Raw genomic sequence first — 11,311 nt, forward strand, 5'->3', positions numbered from 1 at the left:
ATTTCAATAAAATAATAGGTTTAATTATCAGTAATTTGTAATATTTTCAACTTTATAAAAGTATTCTTTTTTTTTTTTATAAAAGTTATTGATTTATAAAATAATAGTTCAGATAATAATTCTGCAATAAAAAATTGGAATAGACACAAATAGTAAAATTACTATCCTTGATAGGTACGGATACATATTAATTGGTCTCTTGAAACCGACTATCCATTACCCACTGTATTAAGGGTCTGTTTGGTAATAGTAGTTGTTGTAGTAGATGTTAGTTGTTAGTTATTAGTTATTAGCGGTTTATATAGTGATTTAAAGGAAAATTGTTTGGTAAAAATAGATATTTGATTAGCTGTTATAATTAAAATAATAAAAAAATGACATTAGAATGTTGATTTAAAATTTAAAATTATAGATATAGAACTGAAATGGACTAATTAATAAAAAATAAGATGATATATATAATAAGTGTTTTTCTTTCTTTTTTAAATTATTATCATATTTTTTATATTAATTTTTTTTTCTATAGCAAAATATTATTTCTTATAAAATTAAAATGAAAAAATGACGAAAATCTTTTTTCTAATTGTTTTTTTATTTTGACAACACGCTCTTATCCTTGTTTTAAGACAATAGAAATTAAATAATCAAATAATTAAAATGACATATATTTCTTTGAGATTTGAGAAAGAAAAATTAAATAAATAACAAGATTACCAAATTCAAAGGAATATTATAGCAAGTAGAATACCTAAATTTTAAGCCTTAAGAAAAGGAAAAAAAAAAGGATAACAATGTCAAAAAAAAAAAAAAAAAAAAATCCAAAACGCTAAACGTTAAGAGATTTAACGTTTGATTAAATGCTTTCTAACCTCTAACAATGGTTACAAATATTAAGTTCTCAAACAATCTAATTGATAGACATAGTGTTTTGACTCTGGTCAAAACACCAAAAGCTCTCTCAAACGTTGTTGCCAAACAGGCTCTAAATGGATTTAATAATAGGCTTTTTATTGATGAGGAGTGTGACACCGACGGCTCGATCCCTGAAGATTAAACGGTGGATACCACATTCTAGCTAACAAATCAAATCTAAAACATAAGATGTGAATATTTTTTTTTTTTTCCACATTTCAATCACACACTCAACATCATGAAATACATAACTCATCCAATAAAAGTAAGGAAATCAAAAGCACACCCACCGTAAGTGGTTCGGCCAAATCAAGAGGAAGGTGAACAAAAGAATTTCTTATGAAATCAAGCATATTACCACATTCAATACACTCCCAAAAACACGATCAAATATCCAGTACACATTAAATTAGCCAAAATCATCAAAACCCCCAAATTTACTCATACAACTCTTAAAAAAAAAGTCAAATTTAAAGAAATTGAAAGAGGATGTAGAATTATTGAGCACTAACCTTAAATAACCCATCCTTAGCAAGCTTAAATTCTCCACAAGCTCAAACCTTAGCTCTTTCCTTCTTTAAGTTACAAGATTACTTATAAACTTTACTTGTTTAGATAGTACATAACTTATACATGATTTATCTCAATTCATATGTCCGCGAAGCCATTTAACACTCGGAAAGTTTTACATGCCTCAAATCTAAACAATTATGATAAAATCCTCATATTCATATATTATTCTAAATCTCATATAGCATATCATAAAAATTCATGAGCTTATAAATAATAATTAGATTTTATTAACACTTATTACATACGAGAATCATGCTTAAGGATTCACGGAGACTCTCAAACCTCAAATGAGCCTTGAAAAGTCATTATAATTTCCTAGATAGATATGAAGATTCATATTATATATGCATATCACATATTCCATCACGAAGTCCCATAATCATAAATATATATAACAATTATATTCACTAATCAAAGTTACATTTTAAGGCTTATATCCAAAAACTCAATTTTCATGAAAAACACATTATTTGGAGAATTCGTCTTTTTTTCAAAAATCAAGAAGTTTAAAAATTATACTTTAAAATAAATTCAACTCTTTCAAGTGTGAAGTCTTAGTACTCATCTCCAAGCATTTTAAACAACCTCAATTCATAAATAGTTCTTTGAAAAGTATTTTAAATAGATGTTATAAGGAGTAAAAAGTATCACAAGGAGTTACAACTTTATTGCTTTGGATCGAACAATGGGTGTTACAAGGAGTAAAAAAGTATTTTAAATGGATTTCATTTGACCTTCATTTAGAAGGATATTTAAACAAGTTTGGAATGTGTTATGCATAGTAAATTTTAAAGGAGCTCAGTTACCTATACTTCAAATTCTGTAGATACTCGCATTGCTTTCATCCATGTCTATTTTATCTCTTTCTATGTAATAGTATGAAAAATAATATATTAAATAAAAAATTCTATCAATAGATAAATATAATTTTTCAATAATATAATAAAAACAACAATGTGCTTTTCATAGAAAATATTCTCCTATATATATTTATTTATTTTTAATTATGAAAATTTTGTGAATCTTAATTAGGTTGCAGAAAATGGGACTAAGAGCCCTAGAAGGGAAAGCAAAGGTGATGGGTACAATACTAGGAATAGGTGGAGCTATGCTACTAACATTTTTCAAAGGGGCAGAAATTCACTTATGGTCGACACATATCAATCTGATGAAGCTTGTTAGGCCTCATGGAGGACACGTGGCAGCATCAGATAGCACTAGAGTATTAGGCAGTATATTGGCTATAGTCAATTGCCTCTTATTTTCCATCTTGTTAATAATTCAGGGAAAAATGAGTGCAAAATTTCCATGCCCTTACTCAAGCACTGCATTGATGGTTTCGATGGCTGCAATTCAAGAAGTTGCCTTTACCTTTTGCGTTGAGAGAGATTGGAGACAATGGAAATTGGGCTGGAATATAAGGCTCTTCTCTGCCGCCTGTTCGGTACGTCTTTGCATATTTATACAGAAAAATTCGTAGTTCGATTTTGATGTTTCTAAAATAAAGGGTCACCCAATTTTTTTTTTTTTAAAAAATAAAGCTCGTGACCCACTCAGAAAAACATATTTGTAAATTCTAGAAATAATTTTTTGCACACCGTTTTTGTTTTTCTTTTTCATGGAAACTATTTTTATAGGTCAAAACATGCAGGTCTATATTACAGGTGGAATAACTTTAGAGTTGATATCTGAAAAATGAAAGTGAAAATGTAAAACATTTAGGGTGAGCTTACTTACAGAAAATAGTTTTTTATTTTTTATTTTCTATTTTCTAAGAAAACGGTTTTCTTAGAAAATGAAAACTATAAAATAGAAAAATAGAAAATGCATTCACTTAGTAACAATAAAAAATCATATTTTAAGTTAAAAACTTCACAAATATTATTTATAACCTTCATAATTAAAAAAATAAAATACTTTAAAATAAATTTAGAAATTTCTTATTTAAAAAATTTTAAATTTTTATTATTGATTATTTATAATAACAACATCAATTTTTATCATTTTGTAGTTTTATAAAAAAAAATAAAGGATATAATATATTTGTAATAATGAAATTAATTATATATTAAAGCATAATATAATTTTTTATGTTATTTAAATATTTTTATTTTTTCAATGAAAATATTTTATAGAAAAAATTGTTTATATATTATAATTTTTAATTATGAAAATATCATTTTTTAAATAAAAAATATGTTTTTTTTTTGGTTATAAAGGAAAACTCTGGAAAATAACTTGAAATTGTTTTCCAAACTTTAGTTAATTTTTAGAAAATTAAAAAACTCATATAGAAAACTGACCGCAAAAAACTCTATTTTCTACAAGTAAACACAATCTTAAGAGTTTATGTCTTTACAGCTCCCTGTGGTAGGTCTATATATAGATATATAAGAAAGTTCTTAATTGAGTTTTGATGCTCTTAAAAATAAAAGGAAACTAAGTTGAGGAAACATTTTATATTTGTGGGTTTCAGAAAAAGTTGATATAAGTGCTTTTTCTGCTTTCTAACTGACTATTTCCATGGTTCAAATCAAACCATAATCTTTAGGTTATAAGTGAAATAATTTTATTGTTTATGTCTAAAAAATAAAAATGAAAATGTAAAACATTGACTACATCATATTTATTAGATAATTAGATCATTCTCATCATTCTTTTTTGCGATGCTTTGGGTGCAGGGATTCCTAGTGCATGGTGTGATGATAACTTTGACGATATGGTGTGTGCACATAAAAGGTCCATTATAGGCATATTTTTTACCCTCTAATGCATGTGTTTTCTGCCTTAGAGGGATCTTTGATTGTGTGCGGATCATATGCAGCATTATGGGGTAAAGACACGGAGACAAAGAAAATGTCTCAACTCATTCCACTCAATCTCAAAGGAAACACAAACCATGCCAACTACAAATAGCATTAGCAATACCCAAAATAGTGAAAATTGCAAAGATGTATCAGAAAAGAGTACATGGAATAAAAGAAGAAAATGCCCAAGAAGGGACTTAAATGCAGGTGGTAGCAATTAGCATATATTTGGTAGAGATGGAAGCATTTCTCCCATCAATTTGTAATTCTTCTTCTTTTTTTTTTTTTTTTTTTAATTTTTGTATAACTTACACGTTCTGTTTTTCTTTTAAAAAATTACAGCAAGTCATGGCCAATTAGATAAAATTTTTTCTCTTAAATTTTATGTCAATTACATTTAAATTTTTTATGCGTTGGATAACCAAAAAGTTTGGTGTTCAACAAATTTAATTTCCATTGCCTAATAGGTTTTCACTTTTGAGTGGTTTTCTTTTTAAATTTTCTTTGGCTAACGAAAGAAAAAGAAAATTAAAAAAGGGAGTCTAAAGAAGAAGAGAAAGAGAAAGGAAGTTTAAAGAACTCCGAAGAAGCGCATTTCAACTTCCACATATCTGTTATCTATGTTGCACTCTACTTAATAGTTACAATACTTGAAGAAGCATGAGCCATTACTGTGTTGCGGAATGGCTTGTGGGCGCAGACAAAACCATAGAGAACTTATTAGCGACGCCAGCAAGCCACCTAACTCCTCCATCTCTGTCTCTACGCTGAAATCAAGGCTAGGTATGCAATTTCATGATTGGAGGATGCCCTAATTCATCTCCTAGACAATAAAAAGAAAGAGATATTAGAGCTGTGAAATCTGACATTTCGATTTCGAACTAAACCAAATCATAAAAAAAAAAAAAAAATAGTATTGCAATTTTTCTTAAATCAAACTACAATTGAACTTTATTTTGAATCGAACCAAACTAAACCAGTTGGTTTGGTTCAATTTTCAGCAAAAATAACTTTTTTATATGTAAATGAAAATCCAACACTGAAGTATAATTTTAATGAAAATGAACTAGAATCGTATCGGTTCAGTTTTTCTATTTTAAGCCCACTTTGCCTAGCTTCTAAGAGCAACTTATATAAAAACTGGTCCTAAAATGAAATGTGAATGTATAGGAACAAACAGAAACGAAAATGGAAACTGAAATTGAAACATAATGGAGTGTTAGATCGGCCAAATTATCGCCACCTCTATAGTTTGAATGAAAAATTAATTCCATGGTTTGCTGACATAGTGAATTATCTTGCTACAGGTTCACTTTTGCAGGAATTATCTAGATCTAAAAAGGACAAAATTAAGAGAGAGGCTAGATACTATGTGTGGGACGATCCTTATCTATGGAAGTTTTGCTCTTACCAGATTATCAAGAGGTGTGACAGATATAGAAATTCAGGCAGTGCTGTGATTCTGTCACTCCTATGCATATGGAGGCCACTTTGGACATAATGGGACTGCTCGTAAAGTGCTAGACTATAGTTTGTTTTGGTCTGCAATATTTTGCGACTCATACATATTTTGCAAAACTTTGTGAGAATTGCCAACAAACTGGGAATTTGGGATGGAAGGATCAAATGCCGCTCACCCCTATACTGATATGTGAAATATTTGATGTATGAGGCATTGATTTTGTGGGTCCGTTAACATCACCTTATTGAAATTTATATACGTGGGTTCCGTTATATATGGCCCAACCCAAGAGATGAGTGAATTGAATTTTTTAAAAATTGACTTTCAAAACATAAAATCAAGATTCTGTTGCAGTGGAATTAGAAAGTGTTTGTGAGAGTCAGTTATCAAGTTTAGAACTTTCTCACAATGTTGTTGCAAAATTAGAAAGACTCTGTGAAGAGTAGTTATTACGTATAGAACTACTTCACAAAACTAATGCAAGATTAAAAAATTGATTAAAACTCAAATTGTGAATTCTACTAAATATAAGAGGACAGATTAGAACTTGGTAAAATCACAGTACAGAAATCCAGAGTTCTAAGGTTTCACAAAGATAAAACTTTTTTACATTTAGAAACGGAAACTCATTAACAACTTTGTATTTCTGAAATGATTAACTCAGCAACACTTCAGAAAATAAAAGAAGATAAACTCAGAGATTTATAGTGGTTCAGCACAAACTCACCTGCATCCATTCCCCAAAACTCATCTTTGTTGGCTCAAGGGTCAATTTCTAAATCTTGGATTTTGATGATTAATACAAAAAAAATAAATTTAAAATTATGTTATGTGTGCCAATTTTATTTTATGTAGAATTTATTTGGAAAGAAATCATACAAGGCAAGTCCTACTTTGGGTGTGAAGATTTCGAAAATCCTAGTAAGCTAGGTATTTAGGATATTTTGTAGGATAGAGAGAAAATCCATATATGAGCACAAAAATCTATTTCTCTCAAAAATATTTTTCGGAAAATTAGTTTTCTTCAAATAATTTATTTTCGAAAATATTTTTTTAAATCGAAAAGATTTATTTTCCTAAAACTAAAGAGATTTCTTCTCTTAATGTTTTTGGTAATACAAATGACTCTCTTTTCGGAAATATATTTTGAAAAATCTAATATACTTAAATTAATTCTCTTACTTTAAAAACGAAGGAGAATCTCTTTCGGTTTTAGTAAGAGCATTCTTCCGCAATAATATCTTTCCAAAATAAACGCTGTCGAAAATCTTTTCTAAAGGAAAGTGAAAATCGGGTTTTATTCTCTTACCAAAAAGGATAAAATAAATTCTTTTTGGTAACAAAGATTTTCATATCTTCTAAATAAAGAAAGAAGATATTCTGTTTTCAATCTCTTTCCAAAGGCGACAGCTTCTTAGTTTCCTATATAAAGGAACGTTCACGTCTTAAACATTTGGTAAAGTAAGAGTTTTTGTTTTAAGAGCACACTCTCATTGAACGAATCTTTATCTCTCAAAACTTACTCTCTACCCCCATTTTCTTTTCATCTCTATACTTAACGTTTTCTACATTTAAAGTGAAAAGAATTTTTATAATTACTTTTGAAAAACAATTCTGTGTTCTAATCGATCTTCTAATCTGATAAAATTATTTTTCCTAAGCTTATATGGGCGTTTCTTTCTGTCTATTTAGAATCTGTATTCTATAGTAGACAGGCTCTTTATTTGTTGAACTTTTGTGTGTAATAGCTTAGGTTAGAAGCTATTGAGATAGAGGTTATCAAGTGACCTTCTCCATGTGTGGGATAGTAATGTCTTGAATCGAGTTTTCTGTACTCTACCAAAAACAGAAAGGGTTGAGGTTAACTAGAACCTTTGGAAAATCTAGTGGGACAAAAGGGTAGATCTAGGTTTTTGATCTATTGCCTTGTACTGTTAGTTTGTCTCTTACCCTTTAAAAGAGATAACTTAGTTGAGGATCTCAAGATGCGTCTTGGGGAGTGCATGTAGGCCAGTTAGTGCCGAACCACTATAATTCTCGGTGTTGATCTCTTTATTTCTGAAGTTTGCTTGATACTGTCTCTATAACATTTTTGTTTTATCTTTAGAAACGCTAAAATTGTTAATAATTCAGATGTTCTAAAATGGCAATAAGTCTTATTTATTCTGAACATTAGAACTCTGGTATTCTAATAAAGTGAATATACAATGTTCTAACTGTTGTTCTATTCCCAGTATTATTCACTGATTGGGTTTCTGATTTATTTTCTAAACTTTATGAGGATGTTCTAATCCTGATAACTTTCCATCATAAAGTTATTTCTGATAATTGATTAAGGCTCTGTGAAGAAGTTATGAATTTAATAACTGTCTTTCACATAGCTTTATATAGTTTTTCAAACTTTATGAGGAAGTTCTAATATCGATAACTTTCCTTCATAAAGTAGCTCTGATAGTGTATAAGTCAGTGTAAAGCTGTTCTAATCAATAGCTGCACTTTGCACAAACTTTCTATCTTTTGCAATTAGAATATTGTGAGGTGATTCTAATCTATATTCTATTCTCACAAAGTTCTGTGTGTTTTCCGCTGCATTTAGAATTCTAATTCTTGTTTAGAATTTCTAAAATTTATTTCAGTTTTTACAAAACCCAATTCACCCCCCTCTTGGGTTATGCCATATATATTCGGGACCCGCAATATGGTATCAGAGCCTTGGCTCTTGACTTACTGAAGCTTAACCGCTTAAGAGATAAGATCCCATGGCAACCCCACTTCCTCTTTCTTCTTTAGAAGGACAATCTATTTCTAGACCTCCTTTGTTCAATGGCTCTAATTACTCTTACTGGAAAACTAGAATGGAGAATTTCATGAAATCAGTTGATATAAACTGCTGGAGAAATGTTATCACTGGTCCCCGTATTCCCATGAAAACTGTAGGAGATGAGCTAGTTAGAAAGACAGAAGAAGAATATACCGATGCTGATTGGAATGACATTGCTGTAAATGCAAAAGCCATTAATATTCTTCATTGTGCTTTAGATGCAACTGAATACAACAAAGAGTCTGGATGTAAATATGCGACAGAGGTATGGGAAAAACTTAAAGTGACCTATGAGGGTACAGATAGGGTAAAATAATCCAGAATAAATATCCTTTGCAGAGAATATGAAATGTTTAGTATGAAAGAAGGGGAAACTATTGCAGAATTAAATTCTAGATTTACTAATATAGTTAATCCTTTGAGAACCATTGGAAAGGAAATTTCAGAAGATGAGCTTGTTAAGAAAATCCTTAGAATTCTACTTAGAAAATGGGATTCTATCGGAACTGTCATGAATTACAAAGAGACTCCCGTCACTTATGATTATCTTATAGGAGCTCTTGTTTCAGAAGAAATGAAATCTTCCTTGTCAACTTAAGATAAGAACAAGAAAGGAATGGCTTTGAGGGTAGATTCTAGTGAAGAAAGTTCTTTTGATCTTGATAGTGATGATTTAGCACTTATTGCTAAAAGGTTTAAAAAGTTCTATCGAAAGGGTGGAAGGCCACAGAAAAAGTTTAATAAAAAGAACTTTCCATCTAAAAATAGTAACTTGCCTAAGAAAGAACCTTCTGAAGTGGTTTGTTATGAATGCAACAAACCTAGACATATCAAGCCTAATTGTCCTAAACTGAAAAAGAAGTCAACGAAAGAGAAGCTGAACCAGGCTTTCGTAGTTGCTTAGAGTGATTCAGATGATTCTAATCCTGAAAGCCATGATGATCAAGAAGAAATTGCTAATATCTGTCTAATGGCTACTATCGACTCTGAATCTAAAGAAATCAGCACTCTCACTTCAACACAGAAAGCTGGAATCAACGAAACAAATGCAACGATCCATGAGAATGATGAAAGCACTGTAAGTATTTCTGAACCCGAATCAGAAAGTGATCTTCTAAATACTTACAATAATCTTTGCAATGAGTTTGAAAAACTTGTTAGAAAGCATAAAGTTCTAAAGAAAGATTTCAGAAAATTAAAATCTGAAAGTAATCATTTAAAAGATGCTTTTTATCAAGAAGTTACATGCAAAGACCTCATTATAGAAATCAAAGATCTTAAAAGTTGTAATAATCGATTTTCTGAAAATCTGACATATCTTGAAGAAAAATGCAAAAATCTGAATTCTGAAAATGAATCCTTGAAAATTGAGATTAGAATTCTAAAATCAATTTCAGAATCATTTTCTAAAGAGAAGACAAGTTCTAATAGCATTTCTAAACTGAATTGTGTTTCTAATCAGAAAAATGTTGTTTCTAATGTTGTAACTTTAGAACATCAAGTTTCAACAAAAAGAAGAATCATAGTGCACCTGTTACCACTAACCCTTCAGGACCCAACATGAGTTGGGTACCTAAATCTGCTTGATCTTTTCAGGTGTGCCTAAGGAGCAAGTTGAAAACAGAGATGTGGTACATGGACAGCGCTTGCTTTAGGCATATGACTGGTGACAAAAAGAAGTTCACCAGATTAGAAAAGAAAAAGGGAGGTACAGTAAGCTTTGGAGACAAAGCAAAAGGTAAAATCGTTGGTATTGGTGTGGTAAGTTCTAATCCTTCGATAGAAGATGTATGCTTAGTAGAAGGATTACATTATAACTTGTTAAGTGTGAGTCAGATTTGTGATAAAAATAGAAGAGTGATCTTTGAACCTTCTCATTGTGAAGTTCAGAACATGCATGATAATAAAACCTTGTTCGTTGGAAAAAGGTTTGGAAATATATACCTAGTAGATCTCTCTGATATGCATAACCAGGATATATGTTTAGTTTCTATTGATAATTCTAGTTGGTTATGGCATAGAAGACTTGGACATGCAAGCATGCACCTTATTTCTAAACTGTCTAAGAAAGATTTGGTTTATGGTTTGCCAAAGTTGAAATTTGAAAAAGATCACATTTGTGATGCTTGTCAAATGGGCAAACAAACCAGAACTTCTTTTAAATCTAAGGGCATGGTTTCTACTTCTAGACCTTTAGAATTGCTGCACCTTGATTTATTTGGTCCAATTACTCCTTCTAGTCTTGGAGGAAAATTCTATGCATTTGTTATTGTAGATGATTACTCAAGATTCACCTGGACACTCTTCCTTAGAAATAAGGATGAGTCATATGACATGTTTGTTCATCTATGCAAGAAAATACAAAATGAGAAAGGATACAACATCACGGCAATTAGAAGTGATCATGGAGGAGAATTTGAAAATCAGAAATTCAATGCTTTTTGCAACGAGACAGGAATCTTCCATAACTTCTCAGCACCTAGAACACCTCAACAAAATGGAGTGGTGGAACGCAAGAATAGAACACTTCAAGAGATGGCCAGAACCATGCTAAGTGATTCTAAACTACTAAAGTATTTCTGGGCAGAAGCAGTCAACACTGCCTGTTATATTATAAACAGGGCTTTAGTAAGATCTGAACTTAAAAAGACTCTATATGAGCTATACAAAGGTAGAAAACCGAATATCGGTTATTTTCATATCTTTGGGTGCAAATGCTTTATTCTACATAACAAG

General features: G+C 30.4%; 1 pseudogene; it reads left to right on the forward strand.

The window, feature by feature from the left end:
• Window positions 1–877: 877 nt before the first annotated feature.
• Window positions 878–4,513, forward strand: LOC149495741 (WAT1-related protein At1g25270-like; annotated as a pseudogene).
• Window positions 4,514–11,311: the final 6,798 nt, after the last annotated feature.

This window comes from Jatropha curcas, chromosome 6 (assembly GCF_041381405.1).
Source record: "Jatropha curcas cultivar XTBG-Jc1 chromosome 6, XTBG_Jcur_1.0, whole genome shotgun sequence".
Classification (NCBI taxonomy): domain Eukaryota; kingdom Viridiplantae; phylum Streptophyta; class Magnoliopsida; order Malpighiales; family Euphorbiaceae; genus Jatropha; species Jatropha curcas.